Here is a 26,334-nt window from a genome sequence, read left to right on the forward strand (position 1 = left end):
AGCAAACTGACATCTGAAAAAGACCAGTGTTTTTATTACTTCTGAAGTATAGATTCCTACTTGGTCCAGAAATTTTATTATTTCAGTCAGTAAACACATGTTGCGTTATGATCTTTTAGGCCTTTCCTGGAACAAATAGCTGTAAACTTACCAGTTCTATGATTTTTCTTCAAATGTAAAATTTGAGATGATTTGAACTTGGAATTGCCTGGCTTCTATTTTATCAGTCTTAAACATGATGTCAGTGAAAAGAACTTTTAAATGTAATGTTTTACCAAAGTGGTAAAAATATAATGTGTATTATTCATATCATGACTTTAGGGCACAGATTGGTAGTTGGTAGACAATAAAAAAGATGAACAGTCACCGGACGGAATATATAGTATTGTTTTCTGTTACTAGGAAAGACAAGTAACTTCTAGTATAATTCAGCACATCAATGACCTCTACATTTAATTGTGTTGCTTAGAGGGAAAATTGTGTACCTCTGTAAGCCAAGGGCAGATGGATGAATAGGTAGACAGATAGATGAAAAACTAGATTGCTTCATTTGATGACTGACACACTTAGAATAATAAAAACAAGGGATAAAATGTACAGAAAAGGATGCAAACTGCATTACTCACAATTTGGGACTCTACATATTTCTAATTTTTATTTTAAAAAGTTGAAAGGAAAATTCCTATAATATTCTGCATGTGTGTATGGTAAGAAACCAATTTTAATAAAAATAATGAAAAATGTTTCTGCAGGACTTTGAAAAGAAAGAATAAAATGTCTTGGACTTTTCAGGCCTTGTGTTTTTTTATGTGTTGACAATTTTATTGCTATCTGGAAATGGAAAATAATGAACCATGATTTGTTGGCTTTTAAGATGTTTTGGTCATCTTGGGGGAAATGAAAAAATGTTGGATTCACTTGAACCCAAGGGACTTCCTAAAGATCAGAACTGTTAAGAGCAGTTAAAATATAATTTAAGATTCAAAATAAAAATTTAAAGAAGTTTTCCAATGATTAAGAACTGACCCTGGTGGACAGGTTGTGCAAGGAGGAAAGCAAGTAATTTCTGAAAGACAAAGGAAAGTTATGTCAAATCTTGTTCCTCACATTTGGATCCCTGAGTCAGTGAAGCATACCGACTTGATTTGCTGAAGGTCCTAAATTTGTACAAGTTAACATTATTAAATGGCAGAAGTTCAAGACAAGTGTTTGAAGCAAAAGAGAAAGGACATAGGAAGTAACTTGCAGCCAAGTCAAGAGACAGTGGAAATGTCCACACTATACTACATATAGAATTATATATAGCTGAGCAGAGCATATCGGAGTAGCATATTTTCCAGTAGATTTATAAATGTAAAAATCTAATAAATCCCCAAAATCATAACCAAATGTAATAAACTGAGAATGTCCAGCTTTTTTGACTGCTGACATATGTAAAGGAATTACATGATGACTACTAGAGACAGATCTTCTCTTTCTTGTCCTGCAGGTAGGAAAACAACTTTGGAGAGTAGGAGAAATGTTAATTTGGCCACAACTGAGTTAGTTTTATGGTCTGATTCAGTAGTCTGGTCTTATTTGTGATCAGAAGAAGATTGTTTGCCTGTGAAATAAGTAAGATTGATGAGCAGACCAGAGTGTTATCTCAGCACAGCCTGTCACAAAATGAACAAATTCAAATGGGATTTCAATGGTGGTTAAATGATCCCTGAATGCAGATGGGTTTGTTCGGATTATTTTAAGTCACAATTGTTCTTTTCCTCTCTTTCATTATTAATACTTCTAGATACCTGGTTTTATACTGGTACAAATTTAGAATTATGTTCACCCATTTTGGCAAAATTGGATATCAAGCCAGAGGAAAGAATCGCAAAAATCATAGAATAATTGGAGTTAGAAAGGACCTCTGAAGATCACCTAGTCCAACTGCCCTTCTAAAGCAGGTATACTTAGAGCAGGTTGCCCAGGATTGTGTCCAGGTAGGTTCTGAGTATCTCCAGAGATGACTCCACAGCCTCTCTAGGCAGCCTGTTCCAGTGCTCTGTCACCCTCTAATTAAAGAAGTTTCTCCTCATATTCAGAAGGAACCTCTGATGTTTCAGTCTGTTTTCATTGCCTCTTATTCTGTCATTGGGCCTCACTGAAGAGTCTGGCCCCATCCTCTTGACGCCCATCCTTAATATATTTATAAGTATTTGTAAGATCTCTGCTCAGCCTCCTCTACTCCAGGCTAAATAAACCCAGATCTCTCAGCCTTTCCTCATAGGAAAGAGCAAACTATTTCTCCTTACCAGACAATAATTTAGAAGAAACAAGAAATGAGACGGAATTTTCAACTTTAATTGCTTGTAAAATTGAACATTGTATGGATGAAGCAGTTTTACGAAAGCACCATGAATTACCTAGGGGGAAAAAAAAAATAGATAAACTTACAGAAGGAACTTAAAAATTGAGAAATGTTAAACCATTTATATCCTGAAACAAAAAGGTGACACTCAAATGTTGAAATACTGACTAAAATGGCAGTATGAAGAAATAAAGAAAGAGATAAAACAAGAAGATGAGACAACTGGATCAATAAAAAGGAAAAACAGGAAAGGTGGAAGATAACATTTTAAGTGTGCAAGAAGGTGACTAGAAATTCTGAAGAATGTCTGTTTGAAGACAGAACTGAAGAATGTAGGAAGATTGAAAAGATGAATTTGAGTGTTATCAAAAGTGATTTTCTGGTGTAGCTGCGGGTGGTTGCCTGAATCCCGTAACTGGTGTAATAATCAAATTTTATTATTGGAAAAAACAAAGTATGATATTAAGTAAATGTGGAGATGAAGAACACTAGTAACACATCAGGAGTTCATACCATATCAGTAGGCTTCCTGAAAGTCAGAGGACTGTCTCTTGTGAAATAGTTTAATCCTTGGGTAAAAGAAATATAGAATAAATTAAGGTGTGGAATTTGAATGACTTGTTGCACTACTTTGATTCTCAGATAACTCCATTGAACATTATGTTTTAAATGGTAACATTTTTATGGTACCTCCTGCTTCATATCTTAATAATAAATGACCTCTCAAAATTTGTTTTCAGAAGAGAGTAATCACTTACATGCAATCGTTCTTGATATTTATGTAACTGTGTGGTCCTAATTATTATTGTATCTGGGTATGTACTTAGAATCTGGACACCCAGATTACATTTTGTATACTTTCTTTCACAGCTGCAAGTCTGATTAAGATGAAGATATCTGGGTGACTCATTTAAGTCATTAACAATATTGAGAGCATTTTTATACCATTATAATAATATTTTGCTACATATTGCTAAGTATTCAGAATAGAAATTAAACTTTTACATGTTTAATTGGAGAAATATGGAAAATAAATAGACAAGAAAGGCTAAATCATAATATGAAAGTTCAAAAATTCTTCCGTCACCAGCCCCAGCCTTGTACATTTTCCATAAACATTTCATTAACCAGTATTTTGGCAGCATCTCTCCCTTGCTTGCTCATTTCTTCATTTGATGAAGAAAGGTTTCACGAGGCCTCTCCTTTCAAAAATTATGTTCTTTGACTCTTACATTCTTAGTCCCAATTAATGTTAAACCAGGTCATATGTCAGTGCTCCTCTCTCTGTTTGGCCTGGTCAAATATATTCAACTTTGTCCCTTCTCCATCTAATTATTTCCAAACTTCCCCTGATGGTGACCTCCTCTTTGCTTTCATTAGATTGTACTAGTGTTCTTAGATGGTGGCTTATACCTAACTCTTTTTTTTTTTTTTTTTTTCCTTTTATCCTGATATTCTGTTTTTAAAATTGATAAGAGTCAACTACTATGTCTTTTGGCAATACCTTAAAACTTCTCAGGAGGAGTACTCCATAGGAAGCCTTTAATCATGCTTTATTACTTTCCTAATTTCTGTAGAACTTATGCTACCTTTGGGAAATGGGCACGTCAGACAGACAGCTTCTGGAGCGGAACAAGAAAAGATGAAAGAAAAATCTTGAAGTATCTTCTGTGTGCCGAGGCCTCAATTTCATTCTTAATTATATTGAAACACTTGTGAATACACAACTTGTTTCAAACACTTGACTGGGGTAAGTTTGAAACTTGTTGTTTATAATTCAGTTAGTAATACTAAGCAAAGAGTGTTCCAGTGGGCACCTAAGGGAACCACCTTTCACTTGCTGAAGACCATGAGCTGTGTAGATTCATGGATTCAGCTGTCATAAAACCATTGTGTTTGGTCATTTAGCTGTGCTTGGACATGTATTTAGCTTTCTTAGGAACTTTTGAAGATTTATTTTTTAATGAATTATCACCAATACAGGCTAAACTATTTGCAGTTCTTAATACTGTAGTTCGCAATATTCCTAATGCATTTCTGCTAGAGTACTTAATTCTGATGGCTTATTATTTGGTAACTTTTTAATGCACCATTTAAAGAGGTCCAGATCTATTCTGGTATCATTTTTGCAGGGATATCCTGCACAACTTTAACAGTAAATACAAAACATGAAAGTTCTTGTGCTATAAGCTTAGACACCATTTAGTATTTGCTACGCTGCCATCTAACCTGCAGCCTACTTGAAGCTATTAGAGTGGTGCTGTGTGTTACCTCCTATAGAGAAAACAACATTTTTGAGACTCTGTTACCTGCATAAAATAAGAAAGTTCAGAGAGAATATTGAAGCAGATGATAGTTGGCTGTAAAGGCAAGTGCCAATGTTTTTATGCATCACTAATGATTCCTGAGATCTCATTGTAAATCAGCCCAGGAAACAAACAGTAGGTACAATGCCTGATGCTCATCGGGGCTTTGTTTAGTCATGATTTCTTCTTCTCTGAGAAAGCAGATTCAACTTGTGGTGCTGTATAAACACTACTAAATCTGCCTAGAAGCACGTTAATGTAAATATAGAGAGATAATTAACCCTTATCAGACAGGTTACCAGAAGCAAATGTTCGCATGCTTGTGATCAAAAGGGAAAGACAGAATTTATCTTCTGGCTTACAGGGGAGCTTCTCTCAGTGACACTAAATATGCCACTTTTTCATTCTAAATTGGTTTGTTACTTTCTGCTGCTCGGATGAATGGAAAAGGTAGTACAACAAACTTGTGTTGTATTTTTACATAGTCTCATATGTCTTCTACAGTTGTTCTTTTTGGTTCTGATCAAGTTCTTGACTTCTTTTTGCTCTGGTCTTGATTCTAATTGGAAGCCTTTTCCAAAAAGAGTTTACTGGTTTCCGTTTTCTCTACAGTCATAAGACTCTTCTCTCTTATTAGTTTCTTTAGCTTCAAGATTAATGAAATTAAGCATAAAAGAATGTATATGAACCGGTATGTTCAGACAATGAGACACAAGTTAGAAAAAATATGTATAAACACTTACATTTAAGGAAATTGTTAGTTTTTGCAGCTGCTTACTTCTGCAATATTTGAGGACAGAAAAAGTACTACTTCAGTTTGAATGTGATGACTGAATATAACACCCACATATATACATGTTTCAGAGGACATCTTTTAAATTATTGAATGTTAAGAGTCAACTAGAAACTACAAAATTAGAAAAATGGATCTTTTTAATATTCAATCTCATGAGTTTTAATAGAACAAATTAAAAATTGATTTTTATGTTGTTTTTAAGAAGAACCACAAAAAGGAATTCACCATTTCTCTAGGTAATATTGGAACACTATTTATAATTCTTTTACTTTCAGTATAACTATTTTTCTAAATTTTCTTCTTCTTTGTTTTCTTTTGAATATGTTCACTTGAACTATAAATATACTGGACTATGACATAATATTTTTTATTATTCTTTTATTACTTTTATTTTTCCATTTATTACAGTCAGTTAGGAACAGTTGCTTCTTGGTTCAAATCAGACATACCTTTCTGCACACACTTGTCTCTGTTTGATTTATGCTTTTACATAGCTCAACTGGGTTATGTGAAAGAAACAAAATTTCTCCTTTGTTCCCATCCTGCCGCAATGTTATTGAGGGCTGGCTACTAGTGTCTTCTTCTCTGGATTTTTCTCTGACTAAACAGATAAAGAACCCGGTGGCTAGAGACTGATTTCACCGTCTCCCCACTTGCTGGTCTGTGCAGTTGGTTGGATATAGAAAAATGAGAAGGATATATACTTCTTAAAGTGACAAAAATGTACTTTCCCTCAACTTTTCATCACGGTAAAGGGAAGCATGAGGAATGGGGTAGATTACTATTTGATGTCCTTGGTATTGTTATTTTATGTTATTTTAGTTAGACCATCTTTTTGTAGAAGCCTTGAAAATTCAGGGCTTTGCACTGACTGGATCCTTCCTTCCTTCCTTCCTTCCTTCCTTCCTTCCTTCCTTCCTTCCTTCCTTCCTTCCTTCCTTCCTTCCTTCCTTCCTTCCTTCCTTCCTCCCTTCCTCCCTTCCTCCCTTCCTCCCTCCCTCCCTCCCTCCCTCCCTCCCTCCCTCCCTCCCTCCCTCCCTCCCTCCCTCCCTTCCTTCCTCCCTTCCTCCCTTCCTTCCTCCCTCCCTTCCTTCCTCCCTTCCTCCCTTCCTCCCTTCCTTCCTCCCTTCCTTCCTCCCTTCCTTCCTCCCTTCCCTCCCTCCTTACTTAGTGAAGTGCAGAGGTACAAGTGATTCCTCCTCCTTTCCCTGTCTACAACCCCCCAAATTCCACTTCATTTCCTAGCAACCATGTTTGCATAAATGTGGTCCTAACATAGAGGAGCTTTCTTGTATCATAAGCAGTTGCCGAGCTACTGCCTATGAAAAAATTGCTTGATACTTTCCCAAAAACTAGTAATGAAAAAAAAAGAGCTTAATATTACCATGTTCTTTTGCAGATGAAGATGATGGTGCAATTTTGCCTATCTGCTATTTCTTATTTCTATCTAAGGTAGATAAGTGTGTTTTTAATCAAGTTAATCTATATAGTTCAAATCTTATTTTAGGTCCACAAACATTGCTCTTTAAAATATGTTATAACTTTGAAAATATTGGCGCATGTAGAAGGAAGGCTGAAATCATTCTGTGTTGCTACAAATAGTCTGGTGCATGCAATAATACTGTTCTCAATTAAGAAAGTTGATAAAAATTGTCATTGGCACATAACAGATGCTGGATAATTTTGGGTAAACAGTTCACTTCAATCTACCATACACTGGGGAGTAATTAGCATTCTTAGTAGCTCAACATACTAAGTGTTTAATAGAATGTATTTTTCTTATTGGTCTCCATGTGGCTGTAGTTCATCCATTTCATTATTCCACCAGATTTAACTGCATATGTTTCCTTTGCTAGAATATAGAGTTCAGATACTCCTCTGCTGTTCAAGAAAATGTTTTAGTCCTTACACAAGTTCAAGATGTACAAATTGGTCCTGGATAATGCTCAAACTGCTGTTTGTTGCTTTTGGAGTATTGTGTCTTGTGCAGTGACTGTCAAGTATCAAATCCTTGTTTGTGAACTAGATTCTATTTCTTTTGAACTTGCAGTTTTTATTGGTTTTCAGAATGCTCTTTTATACAGTTGTAAGAGTAAGGAATGAATTAATAGTATGAATTCGGCTTTAGCTCTTTCACAAGCTGTCTTTAATACTTAATTGAACAAATACTACATTTAGACTACGTTAATTCAATTTCCTATGGTGGTGAAAACTTAAAATGTAGTCCTTTCAGATTCCAGTGAAACTCTCTTACTGGTTTTATTGCCCAGTTGGTGAGGCATTTATTTAGTAAACTGTGTACTGAATGTTTTGCAAGTCATTTATTGAGTTTTTCTGGAAATTTTGTATACCAGTGATTTGAAACTTCAGTTTTTCGTAATTAAAGTGCACAGTTCACATACTGAAGTTATTAAGAGTAAGCTTCAGAATTAATTTCCTGGGAAAATTTCTGCAAAACACTATGAAACTTCAACTTTGTTGTTGTTCTGTTGATGCTCAGAATTGCACATTCATGTTCATGTATTTTTTAATATGTTTGACAATGTCTTGCTTATATGGAGGCTGAACAACTATTAGCTGCTGCCTTTTTTGATTATGTATGTATTTCGTTACATAATTGTGATCTTGACCTCCTGTCTCTCTTTGACTGTAAATGTTTTTTTCAAGCAGAAGGGTGACCAGCATGAACTCAGTGAGCTGGCTCTCATTTGATAATTATATTTGAAGTTTTTTTCTCCCCGTTGTTTGTACTTAGGTGGCTGAGATTTACATCACTTTTAGCTGTATTTAAAACTGTACATGTGAGGTGTTATTATGGTCTACATATGGTCTGGTCACCTTCAGCTTCATCTTACCAGTACAGCTACTGATTCTAGGATGACAGAGGCCATTCTCTAGAGATCTCTGTTTCTTTACATTGCAGGATCTTCTTCCTTAAACCATAATTAGAGAACAAAATAATGAAAAGACTCTTTATGTTTCTGATCTCATGCTGCTAATGAAACTGCTATCTATGCATCAAAGTCATTAACCTGCTTATTGGCTGACTGAAGAAAATTGGGTTATGAAACATCCAGAATTAAATCAGTTAATTTGAGATTCATCTTAGATCAAGTGCCATCGTTGCTAGTGGTGGTGGTCAGTTTATTGGTAGAAAAGCCAACTATTTTCAAGACATGAGTATCAATTCTGAGATTCCACTATACTATGAGGAATGCAACACATCTCATTAGGGAGATAAATGTCACAGAAAATAGAAATTCTGTGTGACTGATTGTGAATTCATAAATTATTTCTAAGTGAGAGACTTACTTATCCATCATTAACTTGTGGACGATTGCACTATGTCTTTTGAAAGAGTCAGAGCATCTTTTACAAACTTCGGACTGGAAATGATCTTGCATTACAACTTTCACTTATACTGTAATTTTTTTCCAGATTAAAAGTTCTAGGGACATCAAAATTTGTAAATACTGCTGTGCATGTTACTTCATATTACCATTTCAGATAGAATTACTTATTTCAATAGTACATCAAATAATAAAATTAATCATTTTTGAATCTACTTTAGGTGGTTTTTAGACTTGCAACTGAAAGAGGTAAATCATCCTAACTTTATCTGCTAGACGAATATATGGAAATGTTATAACCCCTTCCCCCAATCAAGCCCACCATACATAAAGACAGATTTGGATATTTTTGTGTAAATTGATTCCCCTTATTATTACAGTGTTATTACTGTGATTTGAAAGTACAGTGAAATGTTCATTTTGGGAAATAAAGCTTAATGACTTTGCCGTCACTGATGAGCTCTTTATAAGAGGTAACTCAAGATTTTTGGTACATTGAAGAACTTGTTGACTACACTTATTAACATATTCATAACATCTTCTTGTTGCAGTGGCATCCATGATGTTGACACCCGAAGTGGCATGTCTCCCACAAAGAAGGGGAGGAGAGAGAAGAAAGAGAAAATTATGAATGATGGAGTCTTCTGTCTTATAATAGTACTTTTCCAAAGCCTGTATCCTGATGAAGAAGATGGCAATTTGATAATTTTCTGATTAAAGAAATAAAGGAGGCAAACACCAAATGGGTCATTAAAACAGACATGGATATTGGGTAGCAGAGAAATTGTGGAACTGGGTAGCAGAGAAATGGAAGAATATCTGCTGATGAGAATCAAAACAAAATGAAGACTTTGGTGGAGCTGAGATGAAAATGAGAGACTCAACTGATCTTTCATCTCAGGAAGGTAAGAGAAAAGAGAAAGGAGAAGCAAAGGGTTCTCTCAGATGTGAATCGTACAGACCTCATTCTTTAAGGGACTTGTATGATTCCATTTTACTTGGAAGTGTTTAATATAGCATTTTATCACTTTTACGTACAAAACAGAAAAAGTCTGCTTGGGTTTTAGCTGTCACAGGACAGAACTCTGGGATATGTGACAGCCACTGTATACATAGACAAATAGACGTGTGTAAAGATGAATGTATTTTTTTTAAAGGTCTCTAAACGCTTTTGTGTCAAAGTTAAGATACATTTTACTTGACTCCCCTAAGCAATGAATTTGAGGATAGTGTGCAAAGGTTTGTAGAAAGAGAAGCTTTGGTATTTGCAATGGCCTTGGTTTCTGTGCTGTACACAACTTTCCACTGTATAGTCTGAGCATCTGCAGCTATTGCCAAATGGCATTTTGTTACTCAAGATGACATCTGGAAAATTGTGTGAGGCAAGGCTATCATTTCATCATTGTCCTAGATTCAGGTTTTAGTAAGAAAAGTTGCACTGTTTTTTCTTAGGAACTGTATCTTCAAAATGCCTATTCTTTAATAGGAAATTATATAGAAGAATGTTATATGTATTTGTATTGGGTTTGCATGGCAAGGTTTTGGTAATGAGAGGGCTATAGGGCTGGCTCTGTGAGAAGCTGCTAGAAGCTTCCCCTGTGTTTAATAAAGCCAATGCCAGCTGACTCGGAGATAGTCCCACCACTGGCTAAGACCAAGCCCATCAGAGACGGGTAGCACCTCTGGGATACCATAGTTAGGAAGGGGAAAAAAACAGAACCAAAACCAAAATAACTGCATAATTGCAGCTGGAGAGAAGAGTGAGGATAAGTGAGAAGAACAACTCTGCAGACATCAAGGCCAGTGAATAAGAAGGGGAGAAGGTGATCCAGGTGCCGGAGCAGAGATTCTCCTGCAGCCCATGGTGCAGACCATGGTAAGGCTGGCTGTCCCCCTGCAGCCCATGGAGGTCCATGATGGAGCAGACACAAACCTGCAGCACATGGAGGACCTTATGCCAGAGCAGGTGGATACCCAAAGGAGGCTGTGACCCTGTGGAGGCAGGAGCTGTGGACTCATGGAGAAAGGAGCCTAGGCTGGAGCAGGTTTGTTGTCACGACTTGTGACCTCTTGGGGGACCCACACAGGAACAGTTTGTTCCTGAAGTACTTCCTGTGGAAGGGACCCATGCTGGAGCAATTTGGAAAGAACTGCAGCCCATGGGAAGGACTTGCATTGGAGAAGTTTGTGTAGGACTGTCTCCCATGGAAGGAACACCATGCTGGAGCAGGGAAAGAGTGTGAGGAGTCCTCCCCTTGAGGAGAAAGGAATGGCAGAGGCAAGGTGTGATGAACTGACCACAATGCTCAATTCCCCATCCCTCTACATCACTCAGGGGGAGGAGGTACAGAAAATTGGGAGAGAAGTTGAGCCTAGGAAGAAGGGAGGGGTGAGGGGAAGGTGTTTGAAGATTTGATTTTATTTCTCATTACCCTGCTCTGATTTTGGTTGGTAATATACTAAATTATTTTTCATGAATTGAGTCTGTTTTGCCCATTATGGTAATTGGTGAATGATCTCTCTCTCCCTGTCTTTGACTCATGACCCTTTCTTTAGTGTTTCTCTCCCTTATCTCCCAGTGATGGAGTGGTTTTGGTGAGCACCTGATGTGCAGCCAGAGTCAACCTGCCACAATATTATTGCTTGTAAGCAAATGACATTAAAAGTACTAGGATAGTAATTAATAGAAAAATTATACAGGTCCTTTTTAGGGGAATAACATCTTAAAAAATGAAGAGATTTAATATACCGCTTATATGGGCTGCTGCCAAAAGCAAATCTGCTTCCTCTTTATTTAAAAGACATGGTATTTTTTCCTTAGCTTGAATGTAGACTGTGGTTTTAATTACTTTTTTCTAAAACTATCTTGCCACAGTATTAAATTGACTAATATCACAGTAGTGAAAGTAATAATACAGGTGTTAGATTTCCTTCTCTTGCTGTTAAGCATGTGATAGTCTCTTTACTTATGGCTTTCATAATTAGAATTCCTTCTTTGTATTGTTTATTTATCATGATCATTGCTAAGATTTGAAAATCAATTCAAAAGAAATATGCTATTTGAAGAGCATATGGTTAGTGAGGGCTAAGGTAATAATGTTAGAAGGTGACTTTTGTCTGTGGCTTTCAGTATTTTTGTGCATGTGGTATAAGAAGCAATAACAGCTTAATAAGCTAGCATGCCAGAGAGCAGTAGAAGTTTTATGAGCCTGTGTCCAAGTATTACTTAAGTCATATCTGTAGGCCTATGAAAATGGAAAGTTTTCTTTGTCAATTAAAAATCTTAGGAAAAATCCCACAAACCAACAAAAAAACCCAGGCTTGGAGTTTATTCCATCTAATATAGTTTTGAAAAATATATATTGGAAATACATTACTTTAGCATTTAAACGAATATGCAGACCAAAAAAGAGCTGCAGTATTAATGAAAAAAAGTGCAACAGTGCAAACTTGATGTCTCAGGGACAATTAGGAAACCTTTCACTTCTAGGTCATTTTTTGAAGAGTGACTGAAGGGATTTTGTGCTATGCTGGGTCATACTCTATGTCTACTGGCCAGAAACAATTGCTGGCATGTAGATAAAAGCAGTATAATTGACAGTAAAAGTGAATTTGTAGAGTGATTCCTGAAGTTAAGTCATAAAGCATGTTTGCAAGAATATTTTTATGTCTGAAATTGTTGTTTTTATGAAATGTTTTTATGTCTGAAATGTTATACTTCCATTTTGTAATTTTAGAAGCTGTCAGACCCCAGAACTCAAAGTGATGACTTACATAAACACCTTATTTGCTTTAAAATACTTTAAACACAGCTACATACATGAAATCAAGATGCCCATCCAATTAAAGTGAATATTATCACACATTTTCCAAGAACATAACTCATGATATATATTTCTGAAAGATGTATTAATTTGATCTAGTTGCAATCAGTGGCTAACTATGCTTAGATTAGGAAGAACTGGAAGACTGGTTTACAAGGCTTAGATGAGTTAATTACATATTGGCTAATCAGATGTCCACGCCTGTATTAGGCTAAATCCCAAGCAAAATAGATGGTTATTTAAGAATTAGAGAAGATGTCTTGCTAGTTAAAATAATTCAAATTTAAAAGACTGTTCAGTCTAAGTAACAAACCATTCTTCTGGGCTCAAAAATTAAGCATGGAAAGCAGTGGCATAAAAACATCTTGTATATTTTACATTATTTAAAATTAGAATCCATAACATTTGTAGAAGCAGTCCTGTCTTGAAATGAAGGCGACCAAAGTGATCCTTTATGAATTCTGTATTTCTGTTATATTGGTTTTGGAAAAATATCCTGAACTTTTTGGGATGGGGAATAGATAGAAGTAAGAAAACTGTTAATCTTGGACTCCACCTTAGTGTATTACCCTCACATGATGCATATTATATGTGCAATGTGTTCTTATATACAAAGTCAGAGTCAATAAAGTATATGGAAGAGATGTATGGAAGCCAACTCTACATTCGGCTATTTAGCAGTAGAGGCTTTTTAGGCATGCAAAGCACTTATATATGCGGTATTAGTAACTGGGATCCTGAGAAGTCTTTAGCTCATCATGCATGGTTGTAGTACAAAAATATTAGTAGTAAAATCATCCTACCTCCCCAACTGATAGTTGAAATAGATAAGCTAGGTAAAAAGCTGGAAGGTTCAAACATAGACAAAGACAAGTAATGTGCACAGTGAACAGTAAACCTCTGTTATTTCTTTGCTCTTAAAGAATCATTGTTATAGCTTTGTTCCATCAATAATGATAGAGGAGATCAGGAGTTTTCCAAAATCCAGTAATCTGGGCCTAAAGGCATGGTGTGCAAAAGTTTTGTTTAATGCCTGCAAGTTAGTCTTAATGACACCAAGCATGCTCTGGACAAAACTCTGGGACTCCGATTCATACAAAATGGACCTCTGTTCTACCAGTTAAATAAGTAGAAAAGCAAGAAGAAAAACTGTGAAAACTGATGGTGCTTTGGAAAAAAAAAAACTAAATTGGAGCTATCTGTGCACAAAGAAGAAACCCACCCACATAAAACAGGTCAGAAAAATTTTAATGCACGTTGTCATACTGTATAACTGATAATGTATGTTGTTTCAGGCTATGTTAATTTTATGTAGCTGTAACTAGTAACTCATTAAATCTAGATTAGCGAGTACTCCTTTATAAAGAGATTATTTGTATTTAATGTGCACTGATTAATCATGTAGCTGTTCCTATTTTTAGAACAATTAGATGTCTCACAACTAAGTTAATTATCTGGCATAAAAACAGAATGCAAACTTGTAACTTGCTATAGGAGAGAAGGGATTTTTATGTTAAACTATATTTGTTGTGAAGATTACTTCACAGAGATTACAGATTATGCTAGTCATTGCTGGTTTTGGCTGAATTGTGAATGATGAGAACTACTCTATGTGAGATTTGATGTGTAGAAACTGATAGAATTACTGCATATTAATTTGCATTCTGCATTTGTTCTATTGGTTTTGAGCAGCTCACCAAGAGGAGGAATTCAGATACTTGCATGCTATTATTTATTTCATTTGTCCAGTCAGAACATCACAACAGAAAGAAGAATTAAACAGAGCCTGTATCATGTCAGTGTTGTGACCATCGCCATGAAAAGGGAATGCAGACTCCCTGAAAAATTGTACTGATTCACAGTATCACAGTGCTTTGATTACTTACAAACAGTATAGGATGTGGGGCTATTTTAGCCTCTCCTATATTGACCATTTCTGATCACTCAAATGTATAATTGAGCCATCACTGGCTTCCTTCTGAAATCTTGGTTGTTTGTTCTTGTCACACAGGCAGTCATTCTTCTGTTCCCTATAAACCCTCATTCTAGACCATGTCCTCTTCCAGTATCACTGTGAATATCCTTCTTCCTATCTTTTAGAGTGTATGAATTGCAGTATAGTCTTAAAAAAATCTTGAGGTCAGTTCTAAAAATTCTTGTTACTAATGTTTGGCTGGTTTCATGGGTAACAACAAAATCGGCATGGAAAAAAGACTGAAGACTCTTTCTCTGGGAAAAAGGGTGTTTCTGGAAAAATAAAGTTTAGTGACAAAGGCACAGTAGCATCTTCTCCAGAAAGTAGTAAAATCATCTACATATGAGCATCCAATAATGTAATAATTCTACTGTATTACTGAGTAACTGTAAGTACAATGTAACCCTTGGCAATTACAGTTAAATTACACTTTTGTTGTGGTTTATACCAGTGATTATTGTATAATCATCTGGCCAGAGAGTTAATTCTATATATGTATATATTCTATATATTTCAAAGTAAATTGGGTGTGGCTTATGACCTTCAACTTCAAAATGGTGAGTAAGAAAATATGAACCCAGACAATGAGATTAAGTTAGTCTCCAGCTCATGTAACTGACTTGAGATTTGACTAATAAGTGGTAATTCTATGTCAGGGTTTTTGCACTACTGTGATGGTGTATATAAACTGTCACTGCATACACTGCATTGACGCATAAACAGTAACTAGAAAATGTAGGTTACTAGGTTTGAGCATATCACTTTTTTTTTAAAAGAACAGAATAATGAATTGTGTAGAAAAGCACATGTTTCTTGCAGATTTCTGTTATAGAAAACAGCTACTGTTAAGTTTCAAAACATAGAACAATTTATTTTGTTTCAGTTGGTGGTGTTTTCAAGAAAGGTGGGGTCTCTTCTGGAGTTGTCACCTGCCCACATTACAGAATGAACTAAATTAACCAGCTTTTCTTTGTCTTCTTTCATGGATTAGTCAGAATTTCTTCATAGAGCACCCCCTAGATTCTGCAAACCACCAACTGAAAAATAATAGTAGAACACAGTAGTGGAAATTGGTAATATTGACTCACAGTCCTAATCTAGTGTCTGTGATATAATTTTGCCTGTTTGCCTTACAATTCTTGAGTGTTTTTATGTATCCATGGTGCTGCTTCTTTTCTTCTATGCAGGGGACATTATTAGATGAGATTTGTAAAGCATTTGAATGTTGGAAATGTTCTTTAAACACTTAGGATTATACCATGGCTGCTACTTGCACTAATCTCTGCTCTCCTCTATGTGACAAGTGCCATTAAACAAACAAACAAAAAAAGAAACACTACTTTTTGTTCTTGAGGAAGTTAAATTTGCTATTATCTCTCATAACAAGTGACTTAAGTGTGCCATCACTTAAATGATGGCAGTGCTTTGAAGGTGTTCATCTATTGAGGAGGTAGGTACTAATTTCATTAAAGTCTCTCTGAGGTACATGATAAATTAACACCAGACATCTGGGAACATTTGCAGCTGTGGAATATGTAGTCTGTCTAGTGGCACAGAGAGGAAGATATCAGTTACAGGGATGGTTGTCTTCCAACATTGCTGACAGGTTGACATGTATATGCTGAGTATTGCAGTGGTCTCTGAGAACACAGAAAAATGAGTCCTCTTTGATTAGTAAAATTAAGCTATAACATTTCTGTATAGTTTATAAAAAGTATATTTTGTTTTACATACAACTGGTTTTCATGATTTGTATTAAAATAAACCACTGTTATTAAGAGCTGGCAGGTAGCTTTAATAATGTGCATCAAACCATGCAAATATGAGTGGATACCCTAGGGCAGAGGTGTCAAACTTATTTTCACTGGGGGTCACATCAGTTTTGCGTTTGCCTTCAAAGGGCCGAATATAATTTTAGAGCTGTATAAATGTAACTACTCCTACATGAGTCTGACATGTCCACCCTTGGGTATGAGCTTTAAATCAATTAATCAGAGATTCCTAATAATGAAGCAACTAATTTGACATGGGAAAAGATATCACTGACAAGTTGCATTTCAGTTTATTCTCCCTCACTTCTTCTTTCCTTCCTCTTGGTCAAACTGAGTTTTTACTCACAGAACTGTGTGTCAGACTTACCATCTGTCAGAGTCCTATCTCTGCCTGAGGAGACATTACACAAACACACATATCTAAGCAGTTTAACTAGAACGGGTTGGATGCCATGCACTGTTAAAGCTGTATTCAAACCTGTTTGCATTTTATGTTTTGCTTTTCCAAAGTAACAGTTACTTTGGGAAGGAAAAAAACCCAACAAACCAAGCAACAAACCCAACCTTCAGTAAGCAGTGCAGTTGCCACTAATATCATAGCTCTCAGTAAAGGCAACAAGAGTATGAAGGTGCATTTAATTATATAATTTAGGTAGTAACGAGATCATTGTTATTTCAAAGCTTACAGCATGATAACATATAAATCCAGAGGCTAAAGCCTACAAATAAGATGTGATAATTGAGTACAAGATGAAGGTGTGAAGAATTAATGCTGATCTTCTGGGCAAACAGAACTGCTGTGTGGAGCTGTGCATCATGTAGTTAAAGCTGCTATGCTGAAACAGCTTGTTTTATGTGTGGTATAGTAATGAGTTCAAGTATTCCCTAGCTGGACTGGAAGTAGGCATGCACATGACCTGAGCCAACCTTTTCTATATCAAAATCAAGAGTGACTTTGGCAGGCGAGCTGACTGTAATTGGCTGCACTCAGCACCTTCACAGATGTGCTCAGCACACATTAGGATCAGACTATTTTGTCTCTATGCAGCAAAACACCACTGAAAGCCTCTGGAGGTTTTGCTTGACTAAGGTTTCCAAATTGATCACTGGGTCTGTTTTCACTCCTAAGAAATATGTCATTCTCCCATGTATCTTTTTCCAAAAATCTTCTAGCTAGTATTTGTGCGCTGAATTGGAAATATTCTTAGAGTGAAATGTGGTATGCATTGGATTAAATAGGTTCAACTCTGCATTTGTACATGTTTCAGAATGATGTAGAATGATTAAGATGATGCTAGGGGGTGAGACAGCAGGGGTTAATTTTTCCTGTAAAGAACTGATGATAACATACTCCCTAAGGAATTTCTTTTCTAGTCTGTTTTAATTCTATCACCTGACAGGCCTGGTCCAGCCTTCATAGTGGCGGTTGTAGAAAGCTACATGTTGTACTTGGGCAATATTTTGGTAACTTTAGTTAATGTAGTCTTAACAAGGGTGTTTCTGTGCAGTAGCAGAGCCTTACAGTTATTTGCAGGATAATTGTGTTGTCTAAAACTAATATGTAGGAAGGAGATAGCTCCAAGTAGTGTATTTCCAGAGGCAATATATTTTATAGAGAGTAATGTATAAAATGTTAAGAACTGAAGTCTCTGAATCCCTGTTTTCATTTGGGAATCCATTATTGCTTCCCTATGAAACGACATACTGGGGTGTTTTTTCTTTTTGTCTGCCTGAACTAAAGCTATGAATGAAAGGTAGCTGAAAGTGCACTGCCAGATAGATAGCCTTTGAATGTTCCCAGATCGAGAGATACAGCCTGTCTCTAGCTCCAAGTGGAATAAAAAGGAACATTTTCAGTGGTGTTTGGTAAAACTGGGAAGAAAATGTCCAACAATTTACTTAATTAGTAATAACAATGAGAGAAATAAGGGCCAATAAGAACCAGACTGTGATCTGTGTTTATACAAATCCATAAAGTGTGAGTATAGCACAAGGTGTTTCCTGGGTAGCTTTGCTAAATACCAGCACAAATAGCAGGGACTTCACTCTCATAATGACCCAAATGCTGACCAGTTTTCCTGCTACAAGTAAGAAACAGGTGAGGCTTTAGCTCTCGTCCTTTTCTTCTGTCTCAGTCCCAGGGCAACAGGCTCTGTACCAGTGCTAATTCAGACTGGACTGGTGGATGTAGAAAAATCATCTTCCAGAAGCGTCAGACCAACTGTAATGGTTGGATCTGTGAAACTGGTGTCACTTCCAGGGCTCACTCTGAGACTGTGTTTTCTCTACATGCTGTCTCTTGAGAACAGAATTGTTTTTTAACCTTTGAGCTAGATTTTTAATAGAAGTTAATTAAATGCTAGATCATAGATGATAAATAACTAAATAACCAAATAACCAAATTGTATCAGACTAAGTGAATTGTTTGACGTGACAGCTATGTCTTGCCTTGTGTAGAAACTTTGACCTTCAGCACACAGCTTAGTTTTTGAAAGAGTAATTTATCAGAATATGTAAATATTTAATTTCACTTTGTGTGCAAGATAGCATTGTCTGCATGCATTTATTCCTTGACTACCTTGCACTGAGGACCTAGTGTTCCCTTCCATTAATTCTTCCCAATGAGTTTACAATTATTTGTGTTCAGAGGGTTTGTTTTAGCCCATTACCTAATAAAGGGATCTTATCACACAGCTGTAAAGAGCAGTGAGTGCTTTTGCACCCATTAGTATTTCTCCCTGAAGATGACTTTAAAAATTGAACTGAATTGTCTTTGTTATTTTCCACTGGCTTAACTGTTTTTTAGATATTTTATTTTTATTGTATGTTATTTTATTTTATTTGGCTATTAGCTTAACTAGGAGTGTGGGGATAAGGCTGCGTTCTTTCCACCTCCTGTCTTGTGCCTAGTTTCTCAGTTCCTGTCTCATGTGGAGTTAACACTTTGCTATTATCCTCAGAGGCTGTAAAAGTGAGATGCATTATTGTGTTCTGGTCATGCAGCTACCTAGGTAAGTGTTAGACAAATCACAGTATGTCCTCACAAAGGCCTCTTATAGCTTATTTGAATCCTAGAAGTGCAATGGAGGGAGAGAGAGAAGACAGCTGACAGCAGATAAAACTCTTTTGACCAGATCTGTCTAGAGATTATGGTGAAACCAGTGAAGCAGAAGAACGTCAGTGGATCCAAAAGTCTTATCACAGCAGTTTTCAAAACTAAACCATGACAAAGGCTACTTTAGACCTCACAAGAACCTTTATTTCTTTGGAAACATCAGGTCAGTTCAAGCTATTGTTGCTGTCTTCCTTTATCTACAGAGATGATTTTTTGATATTTTAAACATGTCGGTACATTTTTTCTTCAACAATTTGATCTTTAGTAGAGACACAGTTCTTTGGAAGTGTACCTTCTTGCTTGGAAACTAATAAACAAGCCTTAGAAAACCCCATAACCCTCAAACGCCTTGGATTTTTTTTCCTGTTATTTTTACAGTATACCAGTTCCCAGCCTGCTATGTGTTGGAGAGATTTTCTCATTTGCCAGTGTCTTTATCTTCATCATATTCAAGGCCAAAGAAATAAAAAATGAATCTCAACTTTGAGGAAAAAAAAAAAAAGAGAAGAAAGGCCACTTGGACACATTCCACAACGGTGTTCAAATGCCACTTTAGTGAAGAGAGAACTCTATTCTGTGCAAATTGAGTGTAGAGAAGAATTCTCATGTATATTCCAGATGAAATTTCAAACCCCCAGGCTACACAGCATTCCAAAAGCCTTGCGGTCACTGCCAGGCCTTGAAAAATTGTTGGGAATTTGCTAATAACAATTGTAGCCTGGTAGGCAGAAGCAGCGAGAGTGCCTGATGCTGGGTGGTTAAAAGGGAACCTAAACTGAGCAGACTGCTTACGTGTCTCACCAAAGTGAAAGCAAAAGCAACAGTATGTGAAGTGGGTTCCCTTGAGATAGGCTTGAGAACATTGGTGTTCAATATTTTTATTAATGATTTGGAGAGAGAATCAAATTACAAAAGTAACAACATTTCTTGACGATATACAGTCATCCATAGGATGTGAAAAAATGGGCAAATTAAAGAAGAGATTTTAGAAGTATTGACTGATTCTAGGTGTAAACTGCAAATAAATTTTATGTTCACTCTCTTCTGCCTGCTTTCCACATTGTTTTCTCTAATGCTATGCACTTCAAAATCATTCTAAATCAGAGTTTTCTGGTCAAGGGTCTTAGTGAAGCCAATCTGCTGGGACTCATAGGAAGACAAAAAAAGAAAAAAAAAGACTAACTCCCCCCCCCCAAACATATATATATAAAAATATATATATATGTATATGTATATATACAAAACTGTCTGCAGATGTAGCTGAGAGTTTTACCTCAACGTGGCAGGTTAACATCGCCCTGTGAATGACAATGGATTCAATCTGAAGCTGGGAAATTCTGTAGTCTCTCTTGTGGCTGGGAAACCAAGAAGTAAAAACTGCATTTGTGATATAAACCATGGCAGCATAACAGCTTTTACTGTTGACAGAAAACTCATTCTCACACCCAGGAGGTGTCTGGGAGCTGACAGCATCTGTGTCAGCTCAGGTATCTCACAGTTCTATGTGTTTCCTTTTTCTTTATTGTGGTGTTTCTCAGTGCTTTGAAATTTCCAGCTATCTATTTCTTGAAGAAAACTAAAGGACCTATATAGTAAAGGTTAATAAAACCATAAAGGTCATAGAGAGGAAAAAAAGCTACACATAGAAAGGATAGGGTGAGTCAGATGATTCAGGTGTAATGTTCATAAAAAATCAAGGGTAGTGTTTTTTTAACTTGCACATAGTTTGTAAGTAGATATTTTTTTTTTTTTGCTGGTTGTGGATATTTAGGATTTGTGAAAAAATCATAGATAATTTCCTAAAAAGAAAGAATTTAGAAGAATACTTCCCATGCTGTCAAACACAGTGCTTCTAGCTCAAGATTTCACTGAGCTGCAAATTGGAAAGTATTGGTAGGAAATAATACCTGCTTCCTTTCTTTGTTCCCAAACCCTTTACTAGGCATCTTCTGACTGTTGTTGGAGCTAGAGTACAGGGCTAGACAGATCTTTGGCTGGATTTTTTATGGATAATCTTTGACAGCTGCATTGCATCTGCTAGGCTCAGACTCATCAGGCTATTGGCCAGAAGGTTAGGAGGCTTTGGTTGTGTTTACATCAGCATGTAATTCTGTGCTGATAGGAGAGCATCAGTGAACTGAGGCTGAGGTCCCTATATCTGTGGTATACACTACTCAGGGTTTTTCTTTGGTCTGGACTTAATCTCATTTTCTGGACTGAAAGTCATCATGTATGTAATCATGACATATTTGATTTGATATTAGGGAATAGATAGTGGTTTGCATACTCCTGAAGCAGAGATTCTGGTTTGATTTCATGTAGAGGGAATCTGTGCTCATGCAATCCTTCCAGTGTGCTGAACCAACGCACTGTAAGTGGGGACAGCAAGCAATTTGTTTTAAATTTCCACTGGTACTCTGAACTAAGATATTACTACAGCTTAGTTCAGTTTTGTCTTGATGTTTCTTGCACACAGATTTTTCTTTCCATTTGTATGGCAGTGGTGTTGGTAATGGCTGCTACTTATGAGCGACTCTTTTCTGGTATGTGGGGTTGGTCTGATGCCCCAGCCAAACAAGTCCACTAATTAGTTAATCAGTATTATTAATGTGTGGGTTAAGTAGGTATGCGTGCAAAAATAAGACAATTAGCTATGTTGGATGTTATTACAGAGCAGGTTTGTATCCAACATGCTGAAGTCCATCCTTTTGCTTTGCTACACAGAATAAGAGATTTCAGTATGACAAAACCCGTGACAGTAAAGTCAAGAACAAATTCGACAACACGATGATGTGGATGTTTTCTGCCTATATCTGCGAATTACATCTGTCACATAACAGAGAGCAGTCTGATAACAATGATACAGGTACGGCAGAACAGATTTGCTCAAGCTCGTTTACATTTAGATGGAGCAGTGCTGCTGTTTTCCTAGGTGGGCAGTGTAAGGCAGTGACAGAGGCAGGGTCTTCACAGTGGCACTGGAATGTAGGAAAAAAATGGGGAGATAAGGACCAGAGCAAATTTGCTTTGGCTTCTGTGCAGGTGGAGGAGGCTGGGATTTCCTTCTGGCCTTAGAGATGTGACTAGTTTGGGAATTGCAGTGACAATCAGTGTTTGTGGCACTGGGAAAAGGATTGTGGATGTCACTGTTTTGAGGGGAAGAGATGGTCAGTTGTATCATGCCTTTGCCAGCAGCTCCTGGTGAGTTTTTGCAGGTACTAAGACTGCAGAATGACACTGGTCTGTGGGATCTCATCCCCCTGCAAGTATCAGTGTCATGCTTATGTAGCTCAAAGGACTGGAGAGGCAAAAATCTTGCTTATGACTTCTATTCTTTTGTCTTTCCCAGCTATCTTTGTCCTTTGGAAGGAAGGTTCCAAGGAGATTTAATTATGGAAATCAAGTGCAGACATACTGAGTTTTTTAAAAACCCGGAGAGCAATGCCTTGTATAATTAACTGGAAATAATAGGAATAGTCTGAGAGTAATGTTTTTTGTATTCTTTCTGTGCAAAATAGCATGACTGAAGCAGATGGCTGATAAATCTATTCTCCATCAAAAAATAAAAAAAAAGTTATGGCATTTGTTGGCCCTCCATCAATGAGAGAATAGACACCGTGGGATTCAAGCCAGGACTAAGTATTTTCAATTTGAAAAAACAGTGTAATGTATGTGCTGAAGTGTTAACCATTCAGATAGAGATGAAAATTCCATATTCAGAGGAGATTTTTCCTTTTATGTGTATGTTTGTTTTTTATTTTTTAAATTTGACTTTTTTTGTTTGCTGTTTATAATTCAGTTGTTTCATTCTGAATTTGAGAATTTCTGAATTGAGAGTATCACAGCTGATTTAAGAGAGACCTATTTAAGGACTTTTTCTGTGTGACGTGTTGCTCCTTGAGATCTTCGGCAGTAAATTATCATCTATTGTATGTCATCTTAGATGTTTAGGTACAAAAAGTACGAATTCTGACTTTCAGTAGTTGTTTTCTGGCTTTTTTTCATAATAATAGAGAGTGCTGGATTTAGCAGAGGCCTAACCATGTGAGATGGTAAATCTCAGAAAACACTTCAAAACACTTAATATCAAATGCTTCACTGACAAAATGAATGGAAACCTTCAACACCCAATGAAGTCAGTGAGAGCTGAGAATTTCCTCTGAAGATATGTCTGGTAAATTTTAGGTTGCAGTTTTATCTGAAAAACACATCCTACTCTGAGTCTGTGCTACAGCCTTTTGTACTGGTTAGTCAAAGACCTAGATCTGATCTTAGATTTAATTAAGCTAGGTATGTAGATCTGAATCCAGGATTTGCAGTGGGTTTATGTTCACTTTAACGGAAATAAAATGTTCTCCAGTTGTAGGGCCTTCAGTTGGATGATGTGAGTAAGAGTTTTCAGGTATAAACCATACTTATTTGTATGTAGTAAATCCTCCTATTGTTCATTCAACTGCACAGACAGAATTTGCGGCAACATCCAGGATGTAGTCCTAGAATAACTTTGTGGGGTTTTTTAAAACACAGAAATGACACATATGGCTGGCTCAGTCTAAATAATACCTTGTGTCTAAAATCTTTTCCACATTAGACTATTACACTCTAATGATTATAGCTGTACTTTACATACAAATACTATATTGTCATAATTTAGTAGTGAAAGAATAAGTCACGCATGCGTAAGTTTGAGCTAATGCTCGCTTTAAGAAAACAACCATTTACAAGATTATTACCTCATTTGATGCAAGAATGAGTCATCTGTTGCAGTAATGTTCCTTTGCATGAGGTAAGAAAACAGTGCATTGGACAAACCAACATGTAAATCCTGAGGGTTTGCCATGTGCTTTTGGATAGATTGTGACCATATGGTAGTCTCTTCCTTCTACAATAAGTGATAATCTGCTGAACATTTCATGCATAATAACGTGGTGTGTCTGTGTAATGGAGCAGAATGAAATACTTTTGTTTAAATGGATAATTTTGCCTTGTTACTGAAATTCACCTTGCTGTTAGTACAGTTACACATTTTGGGAAAGTATTTGTGAATGTTTAAGCATCACAGAAACTTTACAGTTTTTGGGGTAGGCAGCATTCTGCTTGGAATTAAATTTCTACCAGCATTTAGATTACAAAAGGAAGAAAAACATAATGGAACGGCAGTGGTCCTCGTTAAAGCAGTAACTGCCCTTTCACGGAAGAATGGATTTTAAATATTTTATGCGAGTAAATTTTTTGTTTCTTTGGTAAAAATGGCATATTTAATATGAGCGTGAGAAAAATTTTGAGCTAAATACCAAGGAAAAGTTGAGAAATGATTGCTGGAACAGGGCTATCAGGAAAGGGGGAAGTAAATGCTTTTTAAAAGTTATTAGAAATGTCCTTTTTCTCACTTTTTTTTTTCTTTTATTTGTCAAAAGATTGATTGTGTTGGACATGCTGCTATCTATTTTACTGAAGGGATGAAGGTAAGAAACATGGGAATCCAATTGGCTGAACTAGAGATGTTGAAATGGCTCTGAAGTCTGTTAAAACTTTCATACGCTCACAGTTCCAAACAAATTGTGGACATCACCTGTCCCATCCCAATATAGCCTGTCAAGAGGCATGACAACTGGTGTAAACTGAGAGTTCCTTTTAAGTAAACGGGGAAAAAGTGCTGATGCTCTTACTCCCCTTGATTGTAGAACATGGGATACAATGGGCTGTATGAAGTATAAGACCCTTGTCTTAAGAGAGATGTAGTAAAGGATACAGGAGTAAAGCTGTTTCAGATATTTCACTTTTAGTGAACTGGAAAGAAGGAGGAGTATGATAATGGGGGTGGGGAAAGGAAGGAAATTATGAAAAGAGGAGAAAGAAATGGAGTATGTGAAAGATGCAGAGTAATAAAGACACATGAAAAAGAAGACATTAACACCAAGATGTCACCTCTGGCTTGCGAGAACCCTGTTGCTGAAAGTTGAGAGAGTACATGCAGGAATATATATCACTGTGTGCTGTACACTTTCTATGCTTTTCTTGAAGTTTTTGGTCCTAGCTGTTGCTGGGATAGGGCATGTGACTCGATGGCTTAGAGCAATTATCCAGGGAAGGCATTCTTGTAATCTTGTTATATTTTGCAAGAGTAGTGAGGAGATGGAAGCCTGAAAACAACAACAACAACAAAAAGGCAACCTTATGATGAACAAAATACATCCTTGATTTTGATTTCACATTTGCTACCTGAGGATGTGATTTGGAAACTGACCAAAGAAGTAGGAATGCCAGAATCTGAGTTTAACTCCGGTCTAGCTTCAGGCAAATTATATCATCTTGCTATATGAATGATAAATACAGAACAAAAAAATACAGACCAGCCTCACCCATGACACTGAGGGGATGCTTACATTAGTGTTCATGTGAAGTATATGTTGCATCCTATATAAAAAATACTAAAGTGATTCCTTTATTCTCAGCTGAAATCGTGATAAAACTGTGATGTGCTGCTGGGAAGGCTTCTGGGAATCCTCTATGAAGGTCTGCCTGCCACTGAAGTGAAAGCAAGGTACCATTGTGTCAAGTGGAGTTCCACTGCCTCTGTGTACTGTTAATCACACCCTCATAAAATGAAGGTTTTCTTTGCTTTGTTAAAAAATATTTCTGGAGTTCATTTCTCTTTGGTGTCAGAGTGGATCAAATATAATTAAAGTTAAGAAATTATTAATAAAAATACATTTTCATTGGGAGCAGTTGTGTCTATTCTTCTCTGCCTTTTATACATATCTTTATCTGCAGGCATAAGTTCTTGCATCTGTAAGAACTATAAGTTGTTTAATTTATACAATATTTATATGTGCACATTACATATAT

General features: G+C 36.5%; 2 long non-coding RNA genes across 2 annotated transcripts in view; both read left to right on the forward strand.

Moving 5' to 3' along the window:
• LOC309435652 overlaps positions 1 to 9,406 on the forward strand; it is a 49,621-nt gene extending 40,215 nt beyond the window's left edge. The window contains exons 2-3 of the long non-coding RNA XR_014183206.1: positions 3,925 to 4,097; positions 9,351 to 9,406. This is a non-coding gene — a long non-coding RNA (uncharacterized lncRNA). The remainder of the gene's footprint in view (positions 1 to 3,924; positions 4,098 to 9,350) is intronic.
• A 171-nt stretch (positions 9,407 to 9,577) lies between these two features.
• LOC309436054 lies at positions 9,578 to 26,061 on the forward strand. Its single transcript, XR_014183274.1, has 3 exons — positions 9,578 to 9,704; positions 24,903 to 24,950; positions 25,941 to 26,061. It is a non-coding gene; the product is annotated as an uncharacterized lncRNA (long non-coding RNA).
• The last annotated feature ends 273 nt before the right edge of the window (positions 26,062 to 26,334 follow it).

Source organism: Streptopelia decaocto (assembly GCF_964273445.1).
Source record: "Streptopelia decaocto genome assembly, chromosome: 2".
Taxonomy (NCBI): Eukaryota; Metazoa; Chordata; class Aves; order Columbiformes; family Columbidae; genus Streptopelia; species Streptopelia decaocto.